Source organism: Pipistrellus hanaki (genome assembly GCF_964339955.1).
Source record: "Pipistrellus hanaki genome assembly, chromosome: 1".
Taxonomy (NCBI): domain Eukaryota; kingdom Metazoa; phylum Chordata; class Mammalia; order Chiroptera; family Vespertilionidae; genus Pipistrellus; species Pipistrellus hanaki.
Window position 1 is genome coordinate 57,286,913 of NC_140503.1, and position 25,871 is coordinate 57,312,783.

Consider the following 25,871-nt stretch of genomic DNA (forward strand, 5'->3'; position numbering starts at 1 on the left):
AACTATATACTTTTTACTGACTGTCCACAGGTCATGCCTTACTTAGAGCACTTGTTCAATAGTGGCTTTTGCTCACTTGTTCTTTAGTCTAATGAAGCAGTGGTCACCACAATCACTGGGATGTCAGATTCTCACAGCCAAAGAGATCGCCAGTAGGGACTGAGCTTTGTAAAGAGCATTGCTTTCTGGGCCTCCTGTGATAAGAGCTCCTATTTCCTACAGGTGTTTGTTTGGGATCTCTCTACCTCGCTGCTTCAGCTGCAATGGCGCCCATGCTGTGTACAGCAAGCAGAAATTGTGGCCACAGGATGGGACTTGCACGCACTCTTGATCCCCTCCTATGCAATCTTTTTGAAAAAGATTTGTCAGAAGTAGTTCCTGTGATAAAGTAAGATGTCTTAAAATAGATCACACCAGCAACATCTGAGTCTGCCTCTTTGTGGAGTGGGGCTATTTGTATTAGTTCAGGAAATAAAACTGAAAACTTGTAGACACGCTGTTACTACTTAAAATTGGCCTCTTCTCTGAGCATGGAATACAGACAGACCCTAAGTACCATTCCCAGCTCTGTTCTCTCTGTAGGATACAAAGCTTTTGTGCACATAATGAACTCAGACATTTTAATAGCTGATTTGTACCCTTCAGGCCTCTGTTGCCATAACCTCTACTGACTCACTGTGGATTATTATGTGGAGCTTAGTATTGTTGATTTACTTTTTTTTATATCTGTTCCTGAAGCAATGGAATTTGTCACTTCCGTTTAGAACACATTTGTTGAAATGGTGTTTTTTTCTAAAGGGCACTTAAGTCATTTTTATTTAAAAGAAACTAATTAAATTTATCTTTCTCATTTGCCTCAACATGACCTTTTGGGAACTTGGAAATTAAATTTTCTCCTAATATTTTACTTTCCAACTTGGCAAACATTTGACATTGTTTTAGATTCTGAACGAAGTTGAAAAAGCACAGATTTCTTTTCAAAAATCACTTCAACTTTGAAACAAGAAATGATAATGATTCTTGATACTTATCTGCTCTGGGATGAGCATTAGTTTTTCTTTTAAAAAAATTACAAAGGAGAAGGTAAAGATAAATGTAGAAAATAATGAGACCATAAAATAATTAACTAAAACAAAAAATAAACATCCAGGAGGGTGATTTCAACTGTAAATATACTCATTTAAAATGCAAAAATATTCATATTACCATTTAATAAATATTATTTGGTGTTGATAAACATAATAAATTACTGAACAGAAATTAAAATATATATTCCTGAGCAGTCTGAATTAAAAATACTATTGTTAATGACAGTAAAGATCTCCAAAATACACCAAAATAAAGAAATTGATCAAAGAGAATTTGCTATTTATAACTTAAAATACTTTTCCATGCTTGATCCCATAATAGTGTAATAAAATTATTTCAGGAGTTTTAAGAAACTGTTAAAGTTAAATAATAGAGGTTACTTTTTGTTAAAATGTCAACTTATTGAATAGAACAAATATTTTAACCTTTGAGACAGCATGAAAGGACCTAAAGAATATTATGCTAAGTGAAATAAGTCAGAGAAAGATGTGTAACACATGATCTCACTTATACATGGAACCTAATGAAGAAAATAAGTTGATGAACAAAACAAATCCTGAGACATGGAAGCATGCATCAGACTGATGAATTGGGAGGGAGAGATGGCAAGGGCAAGAAAATATTAATCAAAGAACTTATATGCATATATACATTATCCATGGACATTGAAAATATTACAGTGAAGGCCTGTGGAGGGGGTAGGATCTGGCTGGAGGGTGTCAGTGGGGGGAAAATGGGACATTTGTGATTCTTTCAATTGTAAACATAAATTTTTGAAAAAGAAATATTTTTATTGTAAGATAATTATACCCTATAAAAACAATAATTGCATAGAGGTTTAGAATTTGTGGAGGTCTCTCCATATATATCTCCTAACGACATAGGTAAGACAAGTATTTCTTTATCTCCATTTAAAGATATAAAGTAGAGCTCAGAGAAGTAAAAAAGATTCACCCAAATCACATAGATTAAGTGTCAAACCTGGGACGTGAACACAAGTCACCTGACTTTAAATCTACTTTTTGGTTAATCAAGAAACTTACTCTTCTTCAATTCCTGCCAAAGCAATGGAGACAGTTTTCTTCCTTCTTCTTTTTTTTTCCTTTAATATATTTTATTGATTTTTTAGAGAGAGGAAGGGAGAGAGATAGAGAGTTAGAAACGTCGATGAGAGAGAAACATCGACCAGCTGCCTCTTGCACACCCCCCACCGGGGATGTGCCCGCAACCAATGTACATGCCCCTGACCGGAATCAAACCTGGGACCTTTCAGTCCACAGACCAAAGCTCTACCACTGAGCCAAACCAGCTTTGGCTGGAGACAGTTTTCTATGTGATTTAGCAAATGGAAGTGCTCCCTTTATTCACCTGCCTCATCATTATCATCTCTGCTGGGTATTTCCTTACTGTAGAACTTGCTGCTTCAGCGAACTCAGAGAGGAGTGAGAAGAGCCAGTCTTGAGCCAGGCCTTCAACTGAGAGGCCAGTAGGCGAGAAGCCAGGAAGATGGAGTGACAGAAGATGTGTATATTTACTAAGCAAGGGTACTAGTTCTAAGAACTGTGGCCTTCATAAAAAGCAGGGATTATCTGGGAATTGGAGTGAACAACAAACAATTCAATCTTTGTTTTATTTTCTTAAGTCAACTATATTGCGGTATAATTTACATACAATAAAATGTGTATATTTTCAGTGTGATGTTCAATGATCACTACAAGTCCAAGAGCATTTCCATCATCCCCCAAAGTTCTCTCCAGCTATTCTGCAGTCCATCCCTCTTCTTACCCTCGTCCTCAAACAACTACTGGCCTAGCAGGTTTTTAAAAACTTGGGAGAGTGAAAATGGAAGGAAATAGTGAGAACAAAAGGAGGGCTTAAATCACATGCATTTCCCAATTGTTAGAATCCCAGGTTATAAGTCTAAACAAAACTTGCAGGCAAGACAGGGCAGTGAATTGGGTTTATGGGGGAGGGACAGCCACCTGCTCTCTCTCCCTGTTCCTTTCCTATTGTCATTTCCTGGTTTCTCGCTCCCTGTCTCATCTCAACTCCAGTCCTGTCCATGGCTTATATTACAGAATGATAAGGTCACTTTCAGAGCCCTGTCGTATTGAGACCACACTGGTAGTTTCTACCACCATCATAGATGTCCATGAGTCATAGTCACGATTTGACTCAAGTCATTTTTAAAAGTCTGGGGGAGGAAGGCTATAGACAGACCTCTTGGAGAAAGCTTTTTTTTTTTTTTAATATACTTAATGCAAACTTTATTTATAAAAGACTTTTAAATTAGTTGTACATTGCCATGCATTCATACAGAATACAGTCACCCTTCAGGGCTACAGGGAGAAGAGCTCACAAACTCAAAGGAAAACTATTAAACAATTCCTAATAGTTAAAAGCTAGGAAAAATAAGGACAACTTTACAAATGAGCAATTAAAAAGAAAAAGGCTATGGAAACTAGTCTGAGCTGAGTGGAGGCAGCTGTTCACAGGTCTGTACACTAAACTAACACATCAGCTCTGGGAATCCCGGGAGCAGCACCAGCATTCAGACCTGGATTCTAACCAGTCTCCTCTTCAGGAACATGAGACATCCTCCTCCTCCACAGCTAACACCGATGACTTGAAAAAAAAGACTGAAAAGAGTAAAGAGCAGTCGCAAATGAAGCTGTCCCCCTCCTGGCACCCTGCAGCTTTAGTTTACTAAACTAGAGTCCTCATAGTTTACAGTGGCCTTGGCAGGCCCAGTATACACGAACCGGTTGTTTGGATCAGCCTTGGAGAAAGCTTTTGATGCTCTCCTAGTAACATGCAACCAGTGCACATGTCACATTCAATTTCAGGTGTCCACAGGGAAATCCCAAACCCACTCCTGGTATCCAAAGTATGTCCTTGGTATCAGTGTCGAACTTCCCATAGCTTGTGGTTTTCAGCTCCCTGCTCTGGGCATACCAGGGAGAAATATCACATTCTGTGCAACAAAAGAGTTCAGGAAGGTCTCTGCTAATGTATTAGCACTTAGCACTTCCTTTTCCTTTGTAAAGGTGTTTTTTTGTTGGTTTTTTTTTTTTTTTTTTTTTGCTTTTATAATATCAGATCTTTGGTTGTGTTTGAGGTGGAGACCTCCCACCACTTAACACAGAAAATAATATTCTAAACAAAGACAGGTGATTAAGGAGTGATAGTGGCTTTTCCAAAAGCAATGCAGCAAAGTGTGGAGAGAACACAAGGCCAGGGTGCCTCTTAGTCCTGTTTTCTCCCAGTGGCTGTGCGTATAATGTTTAAAAAGGAACAGATTTCTCTGGGTATCCACTATATGCTTATCTTTCAAAGGAGGAGGGGTTAGGTAGGCTAATGTCTTTTAGCTCAGAATTCTAGGATCCCATACCCCCTTCTCTTAAGTCAAACTACCCTTTCTTTTTTATAATTGCTCTAAATATTCTAGATACTTGAGGTCATGTTATAAGAAATCCAGCATACACATGCAAAACATAAAGATATATGAAAAGCCCCTAAAATAAGAAGTGATCTGGAATGTCAATGGCCAGCAGGAGCCAGTTTCTGAGGTAAGCCCACTGCTTTTCAGCCATTCTCTCACAGACCCCCCAGGGGTGCACAGCAAAGCAGTGCTTTGTTTTAGGGACTAATTGACTTAACACACTAACCAGGTGACACTGACAATTCCTGTGATGTCTGTGACCAGCATACTGGGTGGGTGGGTGAGAGCTACACCAAGGAACAACACATCCCCAATACATATGTCTTGAATGAAGGTATGAAAAGAGTGAAATTCTTATATGATCTGGGCACAGAAGGGGACATGGGAATAAGTGTTAGATATTTTAGCTTATATTAACTGGGACTATTTGATTTATTAAATTGCATTGAAGGTAAGCCTGACTTGGAAGGTTCTTTGCCAGTGCAATGGGCACTGAATTTGTTCTATTTGCTTCACTTCTAATCCTCTTTAAAAAGAACACAATTAAACTGGTGCCAAACAGCCCCCCTGTGCACAGGAGGTCAGCCACTTCTCAAAATAACTTCCTCTGGCTTTATAGTTGCCGAGACTGTGATGAGTCTCTGGGAGTTTCCCTAATTCTTTGTAACATTTTAAAATAAGTACTCTGGGGCAGCTAAACATATAACTTGTCATCTAAATATGCATTTAGAGACATCTAATACATATTATAAATATGTATTTAGGGATTTTCTTACAAGGACTAAAGAGCTTTATAATAACTCATTTGGAAGGATTGTGTCCTATTGCATTATATGTGTTCACGCTCTTAAAAAATTCATGCTATTTTCCTGATAGACCAGAATGTCTGATAACAGATGGTAATGAGACACTGTCAGTGAGGCCTAGAGAATCTCAGATTCCACACATGATGCAAAGCCCCATTCTTCATAAAGACAAGGTATGTAGTGAAGAGCAAAGGATTTTTTTTCTTATAAATAATGCAATAATACAATTGCTCACTTGTCAGCCCATAAATGGACAAACACAATCCACACGAACTGGGTCATCAGGTTCAAGGTGATCTGTAAGAGGAGCCTTCACATGATTCTGTTAGTGTGTCTATTGGCAAGTGTAACTGCTGTGGCCCTCAGAAGCACATGGTAATTGGGTAAATGTCTTGTTTTTTCTTAGAGGGCCTTACAGCTTTACCTGCACCCCAAGAATACAACATTGACCATATTTTTTTGTAGGTTGGAAAGGGTGGGTGTGGGGGTCATTCAGATCCAGACAAGTTGCCAGGTCATTCATTTATCAACCATTCATCAAAGGTTTCTCTCTCTCTCTCTCTCTCTCTCTCTCTCTCTCTCTCTCTCTCTCTCTCTCTCTCTCTACCTCTTTTGTCTCTCTCTGCCTCTCCTGTCTTTCTCTATCACCCTCTCTCATTCCCACCTTCCCTCTCTTTTAGAAAGAGGAAGAGAGAAATGATGTGAGAGCAAAATGATGCCTCCAACCCGGGTATGTGCACTGACCAATAATTGAACCAGTAACATTTCAGTGCATGAGACAATGACTAACCAACTGCACCGCACTGACCAGCTAGGGCTAAAGGCTTTCTTAACTGTGAACAGTGCCAGAGGCCCAAAGCAAATAAGGCATAGGTTCAGCTTACAAAAAGCTTGCAGTAATTTAGAAGCAATAGACCTTTAAATTCATAAGAGAGAGAGAGAAGTGTGAAAGTGATGTTTGTCATGTACAATAGAGGCAAATGGGAAAAATATATCAATTATGTTTGATGGGAAGACGCCAAAGACCTTGTATGCATACTAGTATATGCATAACCCATGGACACAGATGATAGTGTGGTAAAGGCCTGGGGTGGGGGAGGGAGCAGGCTAGAAGGGGTCAACGGGGAAAAGGGGGACATGTGCAATACTTTCAACAATAAATATTTTTAAAATAAATAAAAATTAAATTAAATTTTAGAGAAAAGGAAATCTGACAGAGGGTCTTGCAGAATGAGTGGCAGTGCCAGCACACTGCAGGGTGTGAGATATTCCCCTGGAGGAAACAGCACGCTATGTAGCTTGGCATAAATGCAGAGCTGTGCATAGCTCAGTGCATTTGTGGCATGGCTGTCTGTGGGGAAATGGCTGGAGAAAGAGGCTGTGCATGTAGGCAAGGAAAAACTCATGGAAGGCCATGGGCCATGCTGAGATTTCTGGACTTGATCACTACACACGTGGGAATTATTGAAGATTTCTAAGAAGGGAAATGCATTTTAGAATGGATGGAGCCTGTTGAACTTATTATCACTTTGCTAAGTATTTCCAAACAAGAATTCTCAAATTCACTACAACACATGACACATGATATTCCCGCGTGAAGCACTGTTATACTAGTGATTGTGTTGATGTTCTACTTAATGTCCTGCACTAGCTGTGACGCCATTGCTTTCTCTCTTTATCTGAAAGAGGCCTGTCCGGTTTATTATAAAGATCATATTGCAACAAGTAATAAACCACTTATGAAGTCCACTACTGAATTACTGTCATTAAACACCAGCCCTACACCAGCTTGTGACCCTCCAGTGGGTTATGATCATGAGTGACCACTGCTCTTTCAAACATGTATGTGCATTGGGAGCTCCTATCTGAAAAATCTGAACACCCAATATGTTAAGGAAGAACTGAAGTTTATGTGTAATTTCTCTATACAGTGGGACTATACAACTTCCCAGTACAATTACAGAACATAAGACTATGTACACTAACACAAATATACTTACGTTCATCCCTGGAACTGCAATGGACTGAATACCCTGTGAACAGCCCAGTGGGGCAGGCTGGCATCCCCTAGGGCTGGTGGCTCTTTCTCCCAGGTCACCCCCACAGTGGTCCAGGAGCCCTCACCCTCTCTCCTGGAAGTGATGGGCGCCTCCCTGTTCTACCTGGCAGGTATTGGGAAGAGGCTGTGAGTGAGAAGCAGACCAGTTGGGCTGATCGCCCAGGGGCAGATGGGGAACATGAAGAGCAGAGGGCGGGCGAGGAGTGCAGGAAAGAAAGCAGTGTGCATAGCTATTCATTTCCTCTTACACAGGATTACATGTTCCTTTAAGGGGAGGGAACGGGGGGAAGGGGGTGATCACTGTGCATTCTTTGTGAATCCAAAGTACTTTTATCTTTACTTCCCATCCCCCAACTCTGCGTCATGTTGCCAGAATGTATCTGATGTAACTTGTGTCACAGGTGAGCCATCTCACCTATTGAATGTGACCTTTTGAAAATGGTGATTCGTGTCACATACATGGAGCTTGAATGAGGTACATGAACATACGCTGAAGGGGAAGAGGAGATCCCTCCATTTCTAAAATGCCATGGCTTTTTGAAGTCGAAAATTTAAACCAGAAGAGTAAAAAAATAAAAAGTGAAAATATAACTCTTTTACTAAACTGGAAACCATCTGAACATCCTACAAAAGGAAAATGGTTCAGTAATAGTAACACATAGAAAGAGGGATTATTAGCCAGGCACAAATTAGTACTAAGGAAATTAATACTAAGTAACTAAGTACTGTGTTAAGTCAACAAGTGTATAATATCAACTGGTGTTCACCATAAATCAGGAAGAAGCAGGTGTGGTTAAGCCCCGAGCAGGGAAGGCCGTGTTACAGTGAAGAGTGGGTATAGTTCTGTGGTGGAATGATGAGAAAACTTTACTTATTTTTTCTCTCCAATCTCCCACCAATTTTTTTTATTTTTTTACTGACAGTATCATAGCATAATGATAATAACATGGCAATAACATACATATGTAACTATTGTGACAAGCTGAGATTCAAACAGGAATTTTGTCTGATGTGCAGTAATTTTGTACTTTTTTCCAACAAAGTAACCCATATCATTCTGGATGCAGCCGACCCTTCGCCCCATTCTCTGTGTGATGATATGTCCTTCTCATACTGACTCACAGGGCTGAGGACAAAGAAGGAGCCCTCCATCTGACAGCCTATCCTGGCAACCTGGGAGATAGTGTAGTTCAAGGAAATGGGCTGATCCAGCACTTTCAGTTGTTCCTCACTCACTAGCTCTTTGTTGAAGGCTTTTATATCCCATCTCCTTTGACAAGCCATCCTTACTCATTCTAGCACATGGCATGTTCTCCTTTTTGAATATTCGCAGCCTGTCTACCATTATTCTAGTTATCTGGGGGGTCACAATCTATTTTGTATTGTTAGTAATTCTCTGTGTGTGTGTGGTGCCTACAAACTTCCACTAGACTTTGCTATACTTCTCTGAATTGCTCCTCACAGCATCCTGTGTGTAATAAGAAGGCACAGGGGAACAGGTCCGAGATAAGTCATTGATGAGCGAGATAAGGGTATAGTGAGTCACATGTCAGCCAGGTGCCTGTCACATCCAGATGAGAGTGTGGCTAACTGAAAAGGCAGTAAGTCTCTGGCTGGCATTCTGACCACATCCCAAAGACACTGATCCTACCCGTGTTCCTTTTATTTCCTTTCTTTGCACTTACTCTGGTCTAGAAATAAAGGGCTATTAGTCAAAGGTAAGGTTTTTAGATGTCCTGAGAAGATAACTTCCCAAGGTAGGTTGCCATATTTTATTAATTACCTAAAATTATCTGAAGTATGAGTGCATCCCTTTACACAAAAACAAAAACAAAAACAAAAACAAAACAAAACAAAACAAACAAAACAAAAAAAAAACACACACACAACGAAGGCACTCTGCATTTGCTAAATTTTGGTGATTGTATCTTGATGGAAAACCCTCTTTGAAAGTTTTCTCTAAGGGCTTATGATGCTATCTAATTATCTCACCCAGCTATCAATAGCAGACTAAGGACTTTGGGTTTGCAGGTGACCTCTCAATGTAGAGATGTGGATTCTCCCCTCCCACACTCCTTCCCTCCCAAAGAACCATATGGGATTCAGCCTTAGGCTACAAATGCTATTGTTGCTTTGCTCCTTGGATTAAAATGTTATTAACAGATATTCATAATACATCATGATTTGGAACATATTCTAATAAACCTTATTTAAAAATAAAATGTATTGACTATGATTCCATAAAACATTTCTAAGGCTAGGAATCTTATAAAGCTAGTTTTTTAGCTTTATAAAAAAGGTTAAAAAGTTTTTGTTTGTTTGTTTGTTTCAGTCAACTGATATCTGTTATTGCCAAAAATTATGCAGCAAAAATTATGGTTGAAAAGACAGCTCTGCATTTTGAAACTCCTGCCCATAAACATTTAAAAGACAAATAATAGATCGAACTATTATATACTAGTAAATGACATTGTGTCTACATTCCTTTATAGTAATAAACATATCACTTATCATGCCTGATGTAACAAGAGTGCTCCATTTTATCTTTGCATTGGACATTTCTCATTACACCTTGTTCCCATCTTCTCCTTTTGCATTATACATTTCTTTTTACTTCTTTTGACTTTTGTTCATTTCCAAATTATGTGTTCTGTATTTGCCTCCTGTGTTTAACTTGTTTTTCACTTTCCATATGATTATTTCTCCATTAAATGTCAATTGCAAGGTTAAAAAGTTTAAAGAAATAGCAATAATAATGATATTTTGGGAGTTAGGAATGATTGCCCAGGAAATACAGATATTTGTCTTGAAGATTATGTGACCTACAAGTCATACATACTTAACAAAGACCCAAAGAGACTCATAAAATAGATACAAAATAGTACTATGAGAGTGAGGGTCTTAGGTCTAAGAGGACACTACTTATGATTAAGCTCACAGGGCTGCCATGAAAAGGTGTCAAGCAGAGTGCTGGTGGGATAGTGGCATTACCAATGCAAAAGAAAAAAGCAACTAGTTGATGATAAATACATGAGTGTGATTGTAGTGTTTGGTCTTCTAAAGGTCAAGGAAATAATTATAAATTTGAATCTTAGAAATAGGTTCTTCTGAAGATTTCACAGAAGTCACAATTCTCTCTTTTTCTACTATCCTTTTTATGAGCTAATCTATCTGAATAAACATATTCTGAATTATCGCCATGTCCTCACCACTTATGTCTTTCATCTGAAATAACCTGGCTGAAATTCTTTTTGATAAAAATAATGTCCTCTGGGGTCACCAATGACCTGACCTATTTGTCTATCTTCCATTTTGAGCTCAGCCTCTTTCACTTACACATCATTTGCTATCATCTCCTTAGCTTTATCTTCAGAAATCTTGCATGCTAGCTTTTCTTTCTAATTTGATGCCTGCCAGTTTTTAACATGTGGTGCTTCCATCTCCCTCACATGTGCATGGTGGCTTCATTCCAAAGCTTAGCTGGGGGTCTTGTGCTTTTGCCTAGGAGCTCCTTTCCTTTCCAATCAGCATTCCCACAATCCCACCCAACACAGGTTTGTATCTGACTTTCCCAAGGCAATCCTCAGCCCAATCTTTCTTAGTTTGGTGTCACACAGATTTCTTGCCAATAACAAGTGAAAGATAACCACAGCCAAGTTCATTATAAAATTCCTATTCACAGTTTACGACAAACACCCACTTTCCTGTCATTTTGTTTGGCTTTATTGATGATACAGATAGTCTCTTTCCGCCTTGTGTCCTTACTCATGGGAGGCTATCTTTAAGTTCTCTCTTTCATTTCTTCATTCTGCCAAGTTGCTGTGTTTATTTCTCCCTTGTATGTCTTACAGATGTTCCTCTGTTTCAAAATCCACTGTCTTCATCCAATCTCTAAACATATACACAACAGTCCTAGCACATTTGCCAAACCCTGATTTCCATCCCTCCTTTTCTTCTCCCAAGTTCAACTTATATGTGAGCAACTAGCTTTTATGTAATTCTCCAGACTCATCTTAAAGAGAGTGCTCAATAACAGTTGGAGGATGACATTGCCCATCACTTGAGTCTTTTTTGGATGCACTGTATCGACCCTCCCCTTTTTTTTCTTACTGCCTGGAATGCTGTTTCAAATAAAACTACCATCTTTGTATTCAAATTCCTCTTGGAAATTGAGCTCTGGAAAATTTTTAAGAGTATCTTGGTGAAGGATTTTTAAAGATTTAAGTGAGTCTGGTTTTTTTAGACGTCACAGTTACTTTTTATCTGGTATTTATTGTCTTCTTAACTTGGCCTCTAAACCCACAGGGCAGAAATTAGGGGTAAAAAATTCAGTCATGAGCACTGCACCAGCAGTACTTTTAGCTCTGCCTTTGCAAAGTGAATGAGAAATCCCGCAAGGAAAAACTGTGATGAAAAGTTACACCATGGCCAAGAAGATCCCATGTAGATCATATCGTCACTTGGTAAATTCTCTCTGTGAAGGAGAGTGCACACATTCAGAGAAGAAAGTACATTCAAAATTATAGTGTTGTCCCAGATCAGGCCGAATTGTATCAGTTGTTTCTAGTAACTATAGAAACAGAAGCACAGAAATCTTGAGTGGCTTGTAATTAAAGAATTCTAGAGAACAGATCTGTATAAATACAAGGACTGTAAGTATTCATTTTATATAGGTTTTTAAAATAGCTGTGAACTGACTCACAAACATTATTAAATATGTACACAAACTACTTAATTCTTAGCTGTTATTTGATTAAAAAAATAAAACATTGCTAATGAAATAATTTCCAAAGTATATGCTCAAATTAATTGGCACAAAGTTTTAATTAGAGCACGCAAAGAATACAAGGTGATTTCTTCTTTCATGGTATAGAAATCAGAAATTAAATATTCACAAAAGCTCCAGTTTCCAGATGACTTCTCAGCATCTCTCTTTAAATTGGTAGATTCAAATGATGTCATTCTTTCACCTTCCACTTATTCCTAAAATACCACCCCACTCTTCCAACTGCTGCTGACTGCTGGGAGAGATCGCCGTCTCAAATGCATTCACTCAGTAAATATCGATGCACAGCTGTGTTACCATTACTGTTTGAAACATGGGGTACACTAGTGAGCCAAAGCAACAAAAACCCTCTCCTGCATGAAGTTTACATTCAAGAGCAGAAAAATAAATAGTAAATGAAATAAAAACAAAATTAAGGGGTAAGCATAATTTGAGATACAGGGGTGAGTGCAAGGGGAAAAAATGAGAATAAGCCACATTGAGAAGAGATTTGAGCAGATGTGAAAGAGGTGAGAAAGTAGCTATCTGTGTGTGTGTGGGGGGGGGGATACATAGCTGGCAGAAGAACAGCAAGTGCAAAGGTCCCGGGGCAGAAGCATGTCAGGAAGGTTTCAGGAATGGCAAGGTGACCAGACTAGTATGACTGGAACACAATAAACCTGTGTGAGAAAATTTATGAGAGAAGATAACTAATAAAGAGTCAAATTTCATAAAGCTGTTATCAGAATTCCGACTTTTACTGTGTATGTGATGAAAGTCTACTGTGGGCTTTTGCCCACAAATCTGGCTGCTTTGTTCATATAGGTCCTAGGGCAGTGGTTCTCAATCTTTCTAATGCCGTGACCCTTTAATACAGTTCCTCATGTTGTGGTGACCCCCAACCATAAAATATTTTCTTTGCTACTTCATAACTGTAATTTTGCAAAATTGCAATTATGAAGGGTCATGGCATTAGAAAGGTTGAGAACCACTGTTCTAGGAGATAAGAGAGGAAGTAGAGAGAAAATTTAGGAGGTTACTGCAGTCAAGAGATGATGGCAGCTTGTACTAGAAGGGTAGCCATGGAAGTGGTAAGAAATAGTGAGATCATCAATATATTTTGAATATAGAGTCAACTGGGTTTTTCTGAAAGGTTGTATGTAAGGTGAGGGAAAGGAGCAAGGCCCAGGATAATCCCAAGATGTTTTGGTCTGAGCAACTGAGATGGGGAAGCCTGCAAGTTGGATAAATTTTGAAGTAAAGATAAGAAATTCACTTTAGAACATGTAAAGTCAAATAATTCATTTACACTACCCAAATTTGTTAGCAGCTACAACTTAGAAGTCCCAGGAATTAGACTTCTTTTATAAACCTCCCCTTCACTCATCCCAGGTTTCGCTAGAAGCTTAAGGCACAGCAAGGGCACATAATGAGAAAGAGTTCTACAGGAGACTCATGGGTTAAAGAGTCGTTTGGGAGGTTATTTTTGGTGCTTTCAAAGCAAACAGCAGAATGAAAATTTAGTCTACTAGAAGAAAAGCCAGTCCCAAGATTGTTATTTTGTCTCACCTGTAGGAAAAAGAAAATTCGTAATTATAGCAAATTAGCCGAATCATTTGTATGGCCTATGACTCAGACACATCAGTGCTCTGCAGGTGTCCTGCAGGAGGTTCTCTATGAGTCCAGGGAAATGAATCTGATTAAGAGCCAGAAATAGAGGCTGGTATTCAAGGTGAGCGATTACTTCTTTTTACTCTCAAACTAACTAGATCCTGCCTAGTTCCTTTGCTAATTTCACACTATAGAGGGTGGGGTATGAAAAAGTAGGATTGTTATTGTGTACACAAATGTGCTGAGGGAAATTTGCACAATTTAATTTCTGTTAGCCTGGAACTGAGTATATAAAACTTTTCTGACAATAATTTTGATGCATTGATTCATTCACCAGGAAACATTTACTATTGCTTATTATGGATTATGGATTGTATTAGTGTCAGGGGTAAAATACATAGTAAGACATGACCCTTGTCCCCAAGATCATGGTGGGTTTTCCACACCCCTAAGAAGGTTAGCTGTTCCTTATAAGAACCTGAATGAACATATAACAATGCTGAATGGCCACAACACAGCAATGGGCTGACTAGATGTTTGACTGAAGGAACCACTGGCAACTTTTCTTTTAGGATAAGGAAAGGAATCCTCTTTACTATCAGTGACAAACTGACAACCCAAAGATCCAGTTTTAATTTTGGATCCAAGTAGTAATTTTTTATAGGATTTTTTTTTATATCACAGGGTTCAAAAGATTAAATTTCCCCTTTAGATAAATATCTGTAAAAATATGTTAATAATGTTGAGTACATTAAAACATCAGATACTAATACAAATAGTATCTATATTAGTCAGGCCAGGCTAACAATTATGTGGCAACAAACAACACCCAAATCTCAAGCCCTTACCGCCAGAAGTCCAATTCCTATTTACACAGTGTATATAATATGTAGAGGGCTCTCCTCTCTAGAATTCTCAGAGATGCAAATGCTGGGACACTCGGCCTCTTCAGGGGCTGGTTCATTGACTGTGGGTTTCCTACTGCCTCAGCCTGAAGGAGACACTTGCCACTTCCTTTAGTGGCCCATAGGCCAGAGCTGATCATATCACCCCTACAAAATAGCAAGGGCACTGGAAAATATAAGACATATTTGGTCAATCCTTTTTCTATTCCATATTATCTTTTTGTTTAATTATAAGAAAATAAAACTACAATAATATGACTGGGGAATAGGATCTTAGTGGCCCAAAGTCTAACTCTTATTTAACATGTGTACAGAAATCCGTGGAAAACTATTTTTTTAAAAAGAGCAAAACACCTTTATAAATTCTTAATAAAAGTCAGACAAAAAGATCAAATTATTCCAGTCAGCCGTGCTTTTACCCAGAGAGAGCCCAGTATGAATCCCTCAGAGCCAGATCCCAAAAGGCCAAACTGAGTGGAGCATTCAGAGCACCTGGCAGCCCCAGTACCTTCCTTAGCTACAGTGCCCAGAGGATATGAATCTAACCCAACTGGATAGGGAGTCACACAGGCTCAGACCTGCCACATGCAATTCATTGCTTGTCATCGGGGTCTTTGGAGTGCATATTTCAAGACAGGAGGTATATCAGGAAAAACAGAGTTTCCACCACTCCAGGAGACCAATTTTTCATGGAAGATGGAGACAGAACAAAGAGAGAACATATTCTATATTGCTAATAGTTTGAAGGATTATGGGACATACCAAGCTATGTCTACTGCAGTGACCTCATAGACATTTCAGACTGTTATTTAGAATATTTCCTTCTTCATTCAGGAAAACTGTCTATTCAAGTTTGATCTTCAAAGAAAAGCCCAGCTTCCCCACCACTGACTGCTAGCTAACCACAAAACCCAAAAAGAATAAGGCAAAGTATAAAAAGGAACTGAAACATGAACACGATATTTCCAACAAGGCTAAGTTTAAAACCTGGCCTTCCTTTTCTACCTTGCAATCCAGTGATATATTTTTAACACTTATTACCTTTCTTTGGGATCAAAATAAAGCTGTCAAATAATTATGGTCTGTTCGTGCGTGGGTACGTGTGTGTGTGTGTGTGTGTGTGTGTGTGTGTGTGTGTGTGTTGATTTTGATGACCAGCTGTGTTTAGTCCCTTGTAAAGGTCAGAGGGAGGCCCCTTTTTCTCTCCATCTGGTGTATTTCTTACAAAAAACACATTGATATAAACATACATATTCCGCTTGTGCACTCGGTCTTGCCCTTAGATTGATTCTGGGTAGGTCAAGGGGCCCTCACATATGATTCAAAGGGAAGTATGCCATGGAGACCACACAGTATCCATTTATAGAATAAATTCTATATACCAGACACTCTTTATGGGCTGTGTAGGATGCAAAGTTGGATCAAACACAGGTTTGACTCACGAAATAGCTTCAGTCCAACAGTCTATCATCTGCCTTTAATCAGTCATTATGAAGACTGGGGGTGGGTGGGGGGAGAAAGTCATATTTATTTATCACCGCTCCTGTGGGCATCCAAAACGAGGAAACCGAAGAAAATGGTCAAGAAGAGAGACAGAGGGATGGGAGGTGGAAGGAAGAAAACATATCTGCTTTGATTCTAGTTATTCCTTTAGAACCAGCAACCTTCTGCCTCGGATTCAGTTCCACATCACCGTCAGTCTGCTGAACATTTCAGTCTGGATGGTCCAGAAAGCACTCATTGCTAAAGTATTCAGCCCCTATTCCTCCAAACTGCTTCCTACAAACTTGCCTCTTCTGTCAAACTTTTCAATAATTTATTCCCAGACCCAAGGCCACAGTTATCTTGTTTTCTCCTTTTCCTTTAGCCCCCAAACCTAATTACTCTGCCCAACCTTTTCACACATCATTTTTCACTTTCTGCTAACAATGCCACCATCTTAATTGAGGCCTCATCATTTCATATCTACAGGGCTGACATTGTTTCTTACTTGGCTATCTCACTTTTATTCTGCCACTTTCACATCATCATTTATGCTTTTAGCCAACTTTGTTGGAATGCAGAGTTTAATGGGATGAGGAAAATTTAGTTTATTTGTTAAAACTCTTAACATTCAGAATTTTGATGAAATTGCTGAATGTCCATTGCACGGTTTGCATTTTCAAAAGCATGAGGAATCTCTGGACAGAATGTGATTCTCACAGTACTAATGATTTCTTTCTCTTAATCTTTCCCACATCTTATGGTCGAATTGATTTTCACATCTAAGCCATATTTTATGTTTATCCCATTATGCTTTGGAAAGAGACTAAGAGTTATCTGGGGATCCCGAGCTTGTGATGGTGTGCTTCTATCTATGTAAATCCGGCACCTCCCATACACCATAACTTCAGTGGGTTCTTGCTCTAGTTGATCATTAACCTCAAAGCCAGAGTGTGATTCATGAAATACTGAATCGCAATGTTTTATAAAAAAGATTAGAGTAAAATAAAGCAAAAGATACATGACATGCAATAATCACACAAATATCTACACAATCGGGTTCTTTTTATTAAAACACAATCCCTGGCATTTTGTGGCACAATCATTATTTTTGCTGGAGAAGTTTACTGAATAATGAAAAGCCATGGTAGTCTCCACTGTTGCATTTTACTCATGTTCGTCTGCATGACAAGTTGTTGTTTAGAGACACATTTTATAATAAGATACTTGGTTATATGTTCAAGAATCATGAAGTGTAAAATATTTTATTAATATTTCAATAATACAGATAGCTCAAGGGTCTGATTCAAACTTATATTTGCACTGTCTGTGCAAAAAGCATACCAAAGACAGTAAGAGTATAACTAAGAAAGAAGTGATACTATCTAAAATACTGAAGAAACAACAGCATGATCACAATTAGTACATTATAGATGGTAGTTTATGTATAGCTTATAAAGAGCGATTTATCATTGTATCTCAGCACTCAACCCAGTGTCTGGTACAAAGGCTCAGAACATTTTTGTGAAATGAGTCCATTGCAAGGATCCGTTCACAAAGAACAAGTGAATCATGTTACCCTCTTTTCATAAATAGCTCATTAAGGTTTTGATAAATCTCTTATGACCTAGTTTTAAAAATATTTTTTTACATCTTAAATATTCATACTTCTCACCAAAGCAACAAGGACTTCCATTTGATCATTCAGATTTTTGGTTTTTCTAAACTGGATTGTTTTAATTTGGAAAGCACAGTTCTCCCAAGAGATGCTCAGACCAACTCATAATTTAAAGTGGTTAGTTTTAGAGATGCTTTTTCATCTCAAGTGAGGTCACATCTTTTCAGCACAGTTGCTAATTATACTTCCTCTCAGACAAAGTCAAGTCGCTTCACCTTTTCTTTGGGGGTGGGAGAGCTGCTCACTAACTCTGTGTGTGTATGTATATACATATATAGTATATACATACTAGTGACTCGGTGCATGAAATTCATGCACGAGGGTGGGGCGGAGTTCCCTCAGCCCAGCCTGCACCCTCTATAATCAGGACCCCTTGGGGGATGTCCAACTGCCAGTTTAGGCCCTGTGGGATCAGGCCTAAACTGGCAGTTGGACACCCCTCTTGCAATCTGGGACCACTGGCTCCTAACTGCTCACCTGTCTGCCTGCCTGAACACCCCTAACTGCCTCTGCCTGCCTAATCACCCCCAACTGCCCTCCCCTACTGGCCTGATTGCTCCTAACCCCTTGCCAGCCTGATCTCACTCTCAAGTTCCCTCCCCTGCTAACCTGATCACCCCTAACTGCCTCTGCCTTTGCCCTCACCACCATAGCTTTGTCCAGAAAAAAATCAGATATCTGGAAGATGGCCAGTCATCCTGGTTCAATTAGAATATTACCCTCTTATTAGTATAAATAGATTATATAGCATAGGATTGCTTAAATGGGGTGGAGGAAAAGCCTTTTTCAGCAGGAGATGCTCTTGGAAGACAAAAATACATAATCCCTATATCTGGACTGATAGCCAGCCATATGCACTATATTGCCAAATTGGTCATTAAAAAATTGAACCGCTTTCTTACACCTTACACCAAAGAGCTGTTGCCCTTAAAACCCCTCCTTGGCCCCCCACTTAGGCTCTGGCTTCATAGTTTACCCAAATTAGGTTCTAATTGGTCAGTTTCTATGTCAGTCAGTGTCAAAAGCTCTGCCTCCTAAGCAGCCATTGGCTCCTCTTATTTCACCCAGATTTGGTTCTGATTGGTCAGTTGCTATTGCAGTTAGTGTCTCTGGGCCTATCTCTGGGACTGATCAGAGAGGCAAGGCTGATCAGCAGACCCTGTAGCTGCTGGCAAGGCCTGGAAAGAAAGAAAAGCAAGGGCTGGTTAACAGCTGCCATGGAGGCTGTGGATCAGACCCTGCTTCTCTTTCCATGCCTCTCTCTGGGCCTGACCTACAGCCCTCTCAGCAGTCAGTGCTGGGTCTCAGGACTGTAGGACTGACTTCCAGTGTTCAGTCATCCATGGAGTCATTTTGGACATTAAAGACTTTGCCTTGGCTGTATATATATATATATATATATATATATATATATATATATATATATATATATATATGGTGTGTGTGTGTGTGTGTGTGTGTGTGTGTGTGTGTTTGATATATGTGTTTTATATCTATACTAATAAAGGGGTAATATGCTAATTAGACCTGGTTGACTGAACATCTTCCAGATGTCCTAAAGGAAGTTCAGGGCATCAGGCTGGCAGGCAGAGGCAGTTAGGGAAAATCTGGCAGGCAGGCAGAGTGGTTAGGGGAGATCAGGCAGGCAGGCAGGTGAGTGGTTAGGAGCCAGAGATCACAGATTGCAAGAGGGATGTCCACAGGGATGAGGCTTAAACTGGCAGCTAGACGTACTTTGAGGAGTCCCGGATTGGAAAGGGTGCCGGCTGGGCTGAGGGACCCCCCCCCCCCCGCCATGCATAAATTTTGTGCACCTAGCCTCTGGTATAAAACAAAAAAAGGGGGAGGAGAGACTGAATCAGAAAACTGTCAGCTCTTAATGAAACTTATCCCCCCTTCTAAAGTTCACCAGCCTAAACATAAATTGCTTTTTATTGATCTTGTATTTATGTCATATTTGCTCAAAGAAATAATTTTTGTCCCTACCCTTTCTGCTCATCTCTACATTGTAAAGATAGAGGATGTAAGAATCAAATCTATATAGTTTATGGAGTGGACATTGGCTATTCTGCCAGTGGTGGTCATTAAGAACATTAACTAGCCTGAAATTGCTATTGAATGTTTTGGATTTATTAATCATTTTGTGAATGCACAGCTCTCCTCTTAAAGGAGAAAACATCTTTTAGGGCTCAGTCATCTCATGCATTGCTCAATTCACTGGAGCATCTCCTAAGTTGAGCCATGTATCATTGCTGGTGGCTGGAGTGGTTATTTAAAAGAATAAAAAGAAGCCATTGATACTTTTCACATCTTTCAAGATTGTCTCAATAAGTGCAATGTCTTGTGCTTACAGAGAAGATTTATGAATAAATTATAAAGTTAATTATAATATTTGCTTCAACAGAAACACAGATACATTTTAGTCACATAAGACATATCTTGACGACACTGGTTTGGCTCAGTGGATAGAAAGTCAGTCTGTGGACGAAAAGGTCCCAGGTTCGATTCCCATCAAGGTCATGTACCTTGGTTGCAGGTACATCCCCAGTGGGAGATATGTAGGAGGCAGCTGATCAATGTTTCTCTCTCATTGACCCTCTCAGTTCTTCTCTGTAAAAAATCAATAAAATATATATTTTTAAAAAGACATATCTTGATGGTAGAGGCATTTTCAACTGTAATGAATCTGAAGTCTAAACTATTCATCTCTTTTGTGCATGTGAATCAACAGAGGGCACTGAAAACAGATCACACAGGAAGTATTTTTGTGGGTGGCCTTGGAATGGGGGCCAGCATAATTCACTCATATCCACATGCTGGATCTTAAGGGGCAATGACAAAACTATCCCAATGGCAATGTTGCCAGCCAGCCTTGTATCTAGCCCATACTTCCAGCCATCACAACAGAAATATGTGGTTAGTGAGCAATCTGGGACAACTGTGTCAGGATATATGTCTGCTGAATTGCTCTACAGCAGTGGTTCTCAACCTGTGGGTCGCTACCCACAGGTTGAGAACCGCTAGCAGAGTCACCTAAGACCATCAGAAAACACAGATATTTACATTATAATTCATTAATAGTAGCAAGATTACATTTATGAAGTAGCAACAAAAATAATTTTATGGTTGGGGGTCACCACAACCTGAGGAACTATATTAAAAGATAGTAGCATTAGAAAGGTTGAGAACCACTGAGAGTCTAAGCAATGTTAGAAGGGGAGGCAGATTGTGTTTCAACTGGTATTATGGTCAAATTGTGCTTGGAAATCTTAATTTGAAGGATATCTTTTAAAATAAAATTTTAGTTTTTTTAATTTTATTAAATTAAATTTAATATAATAAAGTAATATCTAACTGTATGATAAAAGCCTCAGAAATCAAAGGTTTTTAAGAGGAAGTTTAAGACTCACATTACAAAATACCTTATACATAAATAGAGCTATCCATCCTTAAAAGAGAGACCTAGAATGAAATGGTGGCATGGGTATCTCTTCAGACTAGCAAGTTACCATTGCCAGGTATTCATATCACAGAGCCTCTCACTTTCAGATACGGTTATATGGGCTCCAAGCCAACATACAAGACGTTTTGAGCGTGTTATAGCACTTAAAGGTGCAAAAATGTAAGAAGAACTTTCCTACAAGTTTCATCTGTGCTCTTCAGAAAAATAAGTTAACATTTGGTTCAACCAAGATTTGGGGGCGGGGGGGAATCATAATTTGAGCCCCAAACAGAGTCTAATCCACTTAGAGGTCATTGTTTCAGTAATAGCTATAGGAGCGACCACTGTCAGTGATCCAGGAGATTGGCGGCTGTGACTGGCCTCAAAAAAGGATTCAAAGGATGGGGTTTTCACTGCAAGACTGCTGGCTCCTGCAGTTTGGTATCCCTACCCACACCCCATCCACTGCTGGACTATCTGGGAGATGGTGAAGAGTGGGAGGGGTGGGAGATTTGACAATGCTCAGTAGTCCTCCAAGGGATGATTCACTTTTCTATGCTTTTCTTTCTGTCTTCAAATGTCTGCATTTTTACAGACAGCAAACAAGGAGAACATATACATATGTTTCAGAAAGTATGTAGCTATCTTCACATTTTATCAATGTTCATCTGTTTTTTAAGACATTACCTCGGGTCGATGGGGGTTGGGGTAGGACCAGAGATTGGGGGAGCAATTTATAACCCTGAGAGAAAATGCATGTTCCATCATTCCCAACATTTTACATATTGTCTTCCTGCCTCTCTGCTCTGCCTTAGCATTTCCGGGCACAAACACACTGAACACATTGACCTGCCACGTGGGAGACACAGCTCACTGGGTCTCTGTCTCAATCTTTCTGCCCTTCCATCTGCCTTATTAAAAAAACATACATATTTTACATCGAGGGAGGCATAATCAACTTGCTTTTCCCAGAGGAGTCCCTAGGCTGATGAGATGCCAAAGAAAGAAAAATACTTCCTGGATGACCACATACAACAAGCAAATAAATACATCCCAAGAAGTGATAGTCTGTGGTATAATAATAGTCCAGGTAAACACGGGCCCCTCCAAAGCACACTGTGAGTGCCCCTCCTCTTTTGCTGTAGGTTCCTGTGCTAGCAAAAAGGAATTATCTCTATGGCAGGGGAAATGGTTTGGCCTACCAAGAAAGAGGTCCCTTGGAGAATGGAGTAAAGTGGGAGAGGAGGTAGAAGGAGGATTCAATGCAAAAATCAAAAGAGTAGCTGGCACACTGCACTTTTATTACTTTTCCTCACGCTTGTAAACATCTGGCACCTGAGGGTACTCACGGGAATGGTTGCTAAATCAGGTAGGAAGCACATTAGCTCACCGTGGGCGTCTTTCACTTTCCCATATAGCGGAATGGGTCCCTTATAGCTATGGGCTCTAAGCCAACATATAAGATGCCTTGGCTGTATTGTACCACTTGAAGGTGCAAAAAGTAAAAGAAACTTTCTGTGGATGTCCATTTGATTACCACAAAGACCCCAAGACTGTTTGTATTATCTAACCATTAGGAAGGTCAACTGGCTTGGGGACAAAAACCTGAGAACTTTAAAACTCCAATGGACAAGAATAGAAATGTTTTTAAAAGCAATTCCTTTAAAAGCACTTTTGAACCATTTTAGTTACTGATGGACTTTGACAAGACCGAGCACAGGGGCCTTGACCACACAATAGGACAAAAGTTGATTCAGAAGTGCATCATCTGCCCCATTGTATTCCTTCCCAGGCAGTTGTGTCCTGTAGAGCCAAGTGCTTATGGTCAATACACAATTGGTAGTGTGTTGCCTTACTGAGAAATACGCTCCCCACAGAGGGTTGGGAAGCAAGTTTAGGAAACCACAAAGGGCTCCAGTAGGATAAGGAAAATGTTCTTTATTACTTCTGAGGCCCAGCTCTCAGAGTTAATAATAATAATGATGACCCTGCTGCTGATGGTAATAATAATGACATAAATGAGTGTTTCATTAACTAATAATACTATTAATGAGATAATTTGGATCCAATAGTCCCTTGTAAGTTAGATATAACACTTTTCCCATTTCACAGCAAGGTTAAATGATACCCCAAGGTCATATTCTTTAGCAAAGAGCAGGCAGGAATCTAATATAGGTTTTCTAATGTCATATCCAGTATCTTTTCTCAGTTGGATAGTTCTCTTGTTTTTAAAATAAATTCATTCATGATATGTAAAAGATAATGCCTCTGAGACCAATGTTTTCCACAGAATCATAATTGCAGGGCATGTCATAAAATGTGACAGGAAGAAAAGGAATCCAATAAATTTGAAAAATGTAGGTTAAAAATATTAATCAGTAATATTTCTTTTTTAAAATATATATATTTTATTGATTTTTTACAGAGAGGAAGGGAGAGAGTTAGAGAGCCAGAAATGTCGATGAGAGAGAAACATCGACCAGCCGCCTCCTGCACATACTGGGGATGTGCCCGCAGCCAATGTACATGCCCTTGACCAGAATCGAACCCGGAACCCTTCAGTCCGCAGACCGATGCTCTACCGCTGAGCCAAACCGGTTTCGGCTTAAGCAGTAATATTTCTTATAGCAGTGGTTCTCAACCTGTGGGTCACTACAAACAGGTTGAGAACCACTAGCAGGGTAGCCTAAGACCATCGGAAAATACAAATATTTACATTACTATTCATAACAGTAGCAAAATTACAGTTATGAAGTAGCAAGGAAAATAATTTTATGGTTGGGGGTCACCACAACATGAAGAAGTGTATTAAAGGGCCTCGGCATTGGGAAGGTTGAGAACCACTGTCTTAGGGGTCCAGCCTGCCACTGCGCATAGCTGTGCACTGTGATTCCACATGAGCGTGCAGCACTTCCAGACCCACTAGCCTGTGGGAGCATGCAGAACACAACAGGTGTGTGTGCCATGTTTTCTCAAATGTATATGACCAAGGAATCATTATGTTGACCAGCATCTCCTGAGCGTTGTATCCCAGGAATCCCAGGACATTCACTGGGTGCAATGCTGATCTTCATCCATGTTGAAGTATTTCATATTGTAAATACTGGCAATGGCATGCCTATAAATTGAAGGAAATGACACTACCACTGAAAATGGATCTTACTCCAATGACATCACAAAAGAAAACGCAACTGGTCTTATTATACTTTTTGGCATTTCAGATCACATTTGGTACCTTATTTACTAATTTCTTTTTACAATAGCTTAACCCATATAAAGAAGTATGTGATTTCTACCATTTAAACCCCATCAGTAAAATGATCATTATGTTTTTTTAACAGAAAATATTTCCTTCAGATTTATGACTTGCATCTGGCAGGAAAAAAAAACACAAAAAAACAACTATGTAATTTACACATTTCATTACCACAATGGTAACAAGAATAGGAATCACAGCAGCCCTTAGGATATTACAAAACGAATTTGAAACTAGTCCTTGCAAGCATTGGGCTCCACTTGGCAAAAAAAAATATTTGGTATTATATATGTGTGTGAAAGAAATAATTTGAGTCTCTATACCCTGTAGGAATTACACACCAGGGATGTGCTTTTATATGTTAAAGAAAATGCTGAGAAAGGACCAAAATCTATCTTCAAATATTTCCTTCTGTATTTTCATGCCTTTTAACTAGAAACCCTTGGGAAAAAAGATTTTGCCAGCAGTGGTCCTAAAGCTCTATCTTTCTGGACATAAAGACCACATCCTCATGTGTTCCACATGACAGGATCAGAATAGAATTGATTCAATTACTCCAAATACTTCCATGCTGGGTACTGATGATCAAGACTGAATTCATTGTGTTTTCCTCTGCATTAGAAGCACTGCAGGTTTGTGTGTAAAATGGGGCACCATTAAACAGAAATATCAAATAAGACAGAAAAAAATACAATTAGGAGCCTTTCACTAAGCTATCTTAGGTCCTAGATAATACAAAATTGGTGTGTTTATTTTTCTGGAATTTGGAGCACTAGCAAAAAATTGCAGAAAGGCCTTCAAGGGGTGAGGCAAGTAAATAATGTAGCATTTATTAGTACATAATAGCACAAATAAGGAGTCTCTAATAGGTTATTTCCCCCAATTTTAGGGAACACCTGCCCATAGCCAGTAGCACACAAAAATCTCCAGCAGAGACTGATTAACAGTAATTAGAACAGGTGATTATTGGGCCTGGAAATTAGAAGGGCAACTTTAGGATATACACTGAAGAGAAGCCCCCAAATTGTCCTTGGATTCTGTGAAAACTTGGAGGTGGAAGCTCTTTACTACATAAGCCCAGTGAAATGAATCCCTGTTGCATTCAAAGAGAATATGAGGAATATCACAAGCACATCAGTAGTATTCCAAGGAATAAAAGGAATAAAGTACAGCACAAAGAATTAACATTCGTTTTAAGGGAGTCTTCTATTAATAATAATAGCTTATTTGTCGCATAAGCCAGTTTAGATGTTAAATATAGAATTCATACATCGTATTTTGATTGATTCTACCACCATATTATAGCATTGGTACCAATTTTCTGAAGTATGAGAAG